This window comes from Balaenoptera borealis, assembly GCF_965194805.1.
Source record: "Balaenoptera borealis genome assembly, chromosome: 11".
Taxonomy (NCBI): domain Eukaryota; kingdom Metazoa; phylum Chordata; class Mammalia; order Artiodactyla; family Balaenopteridae; genus Balaenoptera; species Balaenoptera borealis.
In genome coordinates, this window is record NC_138868.1 from 11,129,506 (window position 1) to 11,136,353 (window position 6,848).

General features: G+C 39.4%; 1 protein-coding gene across 1 annotated transcript in view; it reads right to left on the bottom strand.

The window, feature by feature from the left end:
• Positions 1-6,848, bottom strand: part of STX3 (syntaxin 3) — a 176,796-nt gene that overhangs the window by 95,813 nt on the left and 74,135 nt on the right. The gene's annotated exons all lie outside the window — the stretch shown is intronic.

Below are 6,848 nucleotides of genomic sequence, written 5' to 3' on the forward strand. Positions count from 1 at the left end.
AAACATTTAGAGAAGAGCTAACACCCATTCTTCTCAAACTCTTCCAGAAATTTGCAGAGGAAGGAACACTCCCAAACTCATTCTATGAGGCCACCATCACCCTGATACCAAAACCAGACAAAGATACTACAAAAAAAGAAAATTACAGACCAATATCACTGATGAATATAGATGCAAAAATCCTCAACAAAATACCAGCAAACAGAATCCAACGACACATTAAAAGGATGATACACCATGATCAAGTGGGATTTATCCCAGGGATGCAAGGATTCTTCAATATACGCAAATCAATCAGTGTGATACACCATATTAATAAACTGAAGAAGAAAAACCATATGATCATCTCAATAGATGCAGAAAAAGCTTGTGACAAAATTCAACACCCATTTCTGATAAAAACTCTCCAGAAAGTGGGCATAGAGGGAACCTACCTCAACATAATAAAGGCCATATACAACAAACCCACAGCAAACATCATTCTCAATGGTGAAAAACTGAAAGCATTTCCTCTAAGATCAGGAATAAGACAAGGATGTCCACTCTCACCACCATTATTCAACATAGTTTTGGATGTCCTAGCCATGGCAATCAGAGAAGAAAAAGAAATAAATGGAATACAAATTGGAAAAGAAGAAGCAAAACTCTCACTGTTTGCAGATGACATGATACCATACATAAAGAATCCTAAAGATGCCACCAGAAAACTACTAGAGCTAATCAATGAATTTGGTAAAGTAGCAGGATACAAAATTAATGCACAGAAATCTCTTGCATTCCTATACACTAATGATGAAAAATCTGAAAAAGAAATTAAGGAAACATTCCCATTTACCATTGCAACAAAAAGAATAAAATACCGAGGAATGAAGCTACCTAGGGAGACAAAAGACCTGTATGTAGAAAACTATAAGACACTGATGAAAGAAATTAAAGATGATACCAACAGATGGAGAAATATACCATGTTCTTGGATTGGAAGAATCAATATTGTGAAAATGACTATACTACCCAAAGCAATCTACAGATTCAATGCAATCCCTATCAAATTACCAATGGCATTTTTTACAGAACTAGAACAGAAAATCTTAAAATTTGTATGGAGACACAAAAGACCCCGAATAGCCAAAGCAGTCTTGAGGGAAAAAAGTGGAGCTGGAGGAATCAGACTCCCTTACTTCAGACTATACTACAAAGCTACAGTAATCAAGACAATATGGTACTGGCACAAAAACAGAAATATAGATCAATGGAACAGGATAGAAAGCCCAGAGATAAACCCACATACCTATGGTCAACTAATCTATGACAAAGGAGGTAAGGATATACAATGGAGAAAAGACAGTCTCTTCAATAAGTGGTGCTGGGAAAACTGGACAGCTACACGTCAAAGAATGAAATTAGAACACTCCCTAACACCATACACAAAAATAAACTCAAAATGGATTAGACACCTAAATGTAAGACCAGACACTATAAAACTCTTAGAAGAAAACATAGGAAGAACACTCTTTGACATAAATCACAGCAAGATCTTTTTTGATCCACCTCCTAGAGTAATGGAAATAAAAACAAAAATAAACAAATGGGACCTAATGAAACTTCAAAGCTTTTGCACAGCAAAGGAAACCATAAACAAGACGAAAAGACAACCCTCAGAATGGGAGAAAATATTTGCAAACGAATCAACGGACAAAGGATTAATCTCCAAAATATATAAACAGCTCATGCAGCTCAATATTAAAGAAACAAACACCCCAATCCAAAAATGGGCAGAAGACCTAAATAGACATTTCTCCAAAGAAGACATACAGATGGCCAAGAAGCACATGAAAAGCTGCTCAACATCACTAATTATTAGAGAAATGCAATTCAAAACTACAATGAGGTATCACCTCACACCAGTTAGAATGGGCCTCCTCAGAAAATCTACAAACAACAAATGCTGGAGAGGGTGTGGAGAAAAGGGAACCCTCTTGCACTGTTGGTGGGAATGTAAATTGATACAGCCACTATGGAGAACAGTATGGAGGTTCCTTAAAAAACTAAAAATAGAATTACCATATGATCCAGCCATCCCACTACTGGGCATATACCCAGAGAAAACTGTAATTCAAAAAGACACATGCACCCCAATGTTCATTGCAGCACTATTTACAATAGCCAGGTCATGGAAACAACCTAAATGCCCATGGACAGACGAATGGATAAAGAAGATGTGGTACATATATACAGTGGGATATTATTCAGCCATAAAAAGGAACGAAATTGAGTCATTTGTTGAGACGTGGATGGATCTAGAGACTGTCATACAGAGTGAAGTAAGTCAGAAAGAGAAAAACAAATATCGTATATTAACGCAGGTATGTGGAACCTAGAAAAATGGTACAGATGAGCCAGTTTGCAGGGCAGAAGTTAAGACACAGATGTAGAGAACAGACATATGGACACCAAGGGGGGAAAACTGCGGTGGGGTGGGGATGGTGGTGTGCTGAATTGGGCGATTGGGATTGACATGTATACACTGATGTGTATAAAATTGATGACTAATAAGAACCTGCAGTACAAAAAAACAAACAAACAAAACAACTAATACTAATCTTTCATTGGGTTATTTGTATGGAAATATGTTAATATAAATGTTTCAGACATTACATGAAATTTCTAAAAATCTTATATGTTCTGGTATAATGTTATAAGTCATAATTCTAGTTATTACTTTAAAATGTATATCTCAGAAATAACTAAATTTCCTTGTCAATTGCATTATTATGAACTTTCATCAAATCTTTAACAGTGGTCATTTTTAAGTCTTTTGTCATTTACAGACAGTTCTGGGTGTACTCTGATGCTTTTACAAATATGTTCCTATAAAAGGGTTTCATCTTCAAGGAATTCATGGAAAAGACTCTGACAAGTATAGGTTTCTGGTAACTGACCGTACTGCTGAACTGAATGAATAAGCGTTTTCAGAACTCTAATGAAAAACTGATGAACTCATAAAAGTGCTAACAAAAGATCAAGATGAAAAAAAAATTAATTACATGGGACTGAGTGAACTGATGAGGATGATTATAATTTTTGTGACTTTCTGTTTGAATTAAAAAAAAAAATCCCACAAGGACTCAGAGGCAAAGAATATACAAATCAATTTTCACTGCAAAGTAAAGGAGCTGTTACAGTGGAGGATTACTGGACTGAATGTCAATATTATGACATAGTATGAGTGTGTTTCGTGTTTGGTAATTGCAATCATTGTTGCTTTTGTTGTGGCATCCATTTACAATGCTTGGTGTCAGTCTATTTATCTCTTGTAAAAATAAAATACAGTGTGTGTGGAAAAAAAAAAGAAAAGAAAAGAAAATGGTATAGCTGAACCGGTTTGCAGAGCAGAAATTGAGACACAGAAGTAGAGAAAAAACATATGGATGCCAAGGGGGGAATGTGGCAGGGGTGGGGGGTGGCGGTGGGATGAATTGGGAGATTAGGATTGACATGTAAACACTGATGTGCATAAAATGGATGACTAATAAGAACCTGCTGTATAACAAAATAAATTAAATTAAATTAAAAAAAAAAAGAAACTATAGCCTCTGTGGTTTCTGTTCTGAAAGTTATTTGCTAATGGAAACAACTGTGTCAACATTAGTCTTGAAGCAACCATGGCTGTAAGAAAGAGTATGTTCAGAGAGCAGGCACACCAAGTGTGCACGGGTTATCTCAGGATGGTTATGAGCAGGTCTGGAACCCAAGGTCAGCGCCATGCTGGTTCCTAATCCTGTATTAGATCCTTACTGCTGCTCTAACAAATTACCACAAATGTACTGGCTTAAAACAAAGATAGATATATTCTCCTACACTTCTGGATGTCAGAAGTTTGAACTGGGACTCACTGGGCTAAAATCAAAGTGTTGAAAGGGCTGTGTTCTTCAAGAGTTTCTAGGGGAGAATCCATTTCCTTGTGTGTTCCAGCTTCTGGAGGAATCCTGCGCTCCTAAGCTCACGGCCCCGCCGCCTTCAAGGCCAGCAATTGTATCATGCTGACCTCTGCTTCCTTCATCACCTCTCCTTCTCTGAGTCTCCTGCCTCCCTCTTCCACTTATGGACCCCTGTGATTATATTGGGTCCATCGAGATAATCTACAATAATCTTCCTATTTTAAAGTCAGTTTAATAACGACCTTAATTCCCTTTGTTATCGACCAGGGTTTTTGGCCTCCTTAGTCAGTAGGAATTGATGAGAGGCCAGACAAGAAATTCAGGCAAGGCTTTATTGGGACCCCTGCTACAGCAGCGGGGAGAGAGAACAAGTAACATGTTCCCTTGCTAGCTCACTCACCGAGCAGGAGCAAGCTGGTTCCTTACATGGGGGTGAAGGTAGGGATGTGTCCGGGGATCGGGCGGGGGGGGGGGGGGCGTGGCTAGGTGGTCTGCCCACCCCTTTGGCGGTACTGTGCACAGGAGGCATGCACAGTACCCTGCTTTTGCTCCCAGCTTTTCAGAAGTGCCAGTTGAGCTTGTTTGGTCTTTTTGTATTTTTTGTCCAGAATTTGCCCCAACTGCACATTCATGAAGTTATTTTTAGACCCTTATAGTTTCTTTGTATTTTGTTGCTCAAGGAGACGTTTGTCCAGGTTCAAGCGTTGCAGCTCTGCACAAAGGGTCCCAGGTCCCAGCCTGACTCACCTTTACCATGTAACTTAGCATATTCACAGATTCCAGAGATTAGGATATGGACCTCTTGGAGGTGGGGGAATTATTCTACTCCTTCATATGGCATACAAGGCTCTCTACCATGCAGACCAAAACTGTCTTTCTGGCTTCATCTCCCACCAAATGCTGTGTATTAGTGATATATCGCTGTATAACAAGTCACCCTAAAACTTAATGGCTTAAAACAACAACACGTATTATCTCACAGTTTCTATGGGTGAGGAATCCAGGGACAGGTTACCTGGGTCCTCTCATGGTCTTTCATGAGGCTGCAATCAAGATATCGGCTGGGGCTGCTTACATCGCAAAGCTCAACTGAGGAAGGATCTGCTTTCAAGCTCATTCTCGTGACCCTTGGCGGGATTCTTTCCTCCCTGGCTGTGGGCTGGAAGCTGCTCTCAGTTCTTTGCTGCGCCGGCCCCTCCATAAGGCAGCTTACAGCGCGGCAGCTGCTTCATCAGAGCAAAAAGCAAGAAGAGCCAGAGAGACTGCAAGCAAGACGGAGCCGGTCTACTGCAACCTCATCCCATCACTTTCGCTGCATTATATTTATTAGAGTCAAGGCCAGCCCGCACGCTAGAGAAAGGGATTGATTACATAAGAGCATGAATGCCAGGAGGTGGGAACATGGGTCGATGTTAGAAGCTGTCTAGCACACCCCAATACGTATCCTGTGTTCTCACCTACGAAACCACCAAATTAATCCAAGAAGGAAAAAAAAAATGCTTTTTTTTAATCACCCATGCTATATATTTGTTCATTAATTCATTCATTCAGAAAGTATTCATTTGATAATGCCACTTGGCAGCAACATGGATGGACCTAGAGATTATCATACTAAATGAAGTAAGTCAGACAGAGAAAGACAAATATCATAAGATACTTACATGTGGAATCTAAAATATGATACAAATGAACTTATCTACAGCACAGAAACAGACTCACAGACTTAGAAAACAAACTATGGTTACCAAAGGGGAAAGGGGGTGGGGGAGGGATAAATTAGGATTTGGGGATTAGCAGATACAAACTACTATATATAAAATAGATAAACAACAAGGTCCTACTGTATAGCACAGGGAACTATATTCAATATCCTGTACTAAACAAAATGGAAAAGAGTATGAAAAAGAATATATAACTGAATCACTCTGCTGTACACCAGAAACTAAAAAATAAAATAAAATTAAATAAATAATATGAAATAAACTTTAAAAATAAAAAAAATTTTTAAAAAGTATTCATTTGATTCCCACTGTGAGCTGGGCAGTGTCTCAAGTACCTGGGACAAAGCAGTGAACAGAATAGATTAAGCTCCTGCCCCTTTGGAGCAGACATTCTAGTGGGGAAGGAGACAGACAGTAAGTGAACTACACATAGAGTATGACAGAGGGAGAGGAGCCAGAGCAGGTAAGGGGCACGGTGGGTGTCAGGGGGGTGAGGCTGTCTCATATGGAATGGTCTGGAAGCCTTCTCTAAAAGCTGACCTTTGAGCAGAGACATGAAAGAAGTGAGGGAGCCACCATGAGAGTATTTGGAGTAAGGATTTCCCAGGCAGAGAGGACAGCAAGAGCAAAGGTGGCTGATGGGTTCAAGGAACAAGAAGTGCTGCTGCAGGGAGATCAGCTCTGTGCTTTGTGACCACCTAGAGGGGTGGGATAGGGAGGGCGGGAGGGAGGGAGGAGATATGGGAACATATGTGTATGTATAACTGATTTACTTTGTTATAAAGCAGAAACTAACACACCATTGTAAAGCAATTATACTCCAATAAAGATGTTAAAAAAAAAAAAAAAATCTCAGAAAAAAAAAAAAAAAAAAGAAGTGCTGCTGGAACAGAGTGAACAAAGGAGAAAGTGGGTGGAGGTGAGGTCCAGAAGGAAACCAGATGCCAGATCTTACAGGGCCTGGAGGTCGTTAAAAGGAATTTGAATTTTTTTTTTGCTTTTTCATCATATGGTATATTTTTTCAATTTTTATCGGAGTATAGTTGATTTACAATGTTGCGTTAGTCTAAGCTGGGAGTCACTGTGAGAATGGCCTCCTAAAAGGAGCTACTTAAAATGCGGTAGTTAGAAAAAAAAGTAGACCCCTCCTTCATAATCTCATTATTTCCAGTTCTCTGTGTGAGGGGGA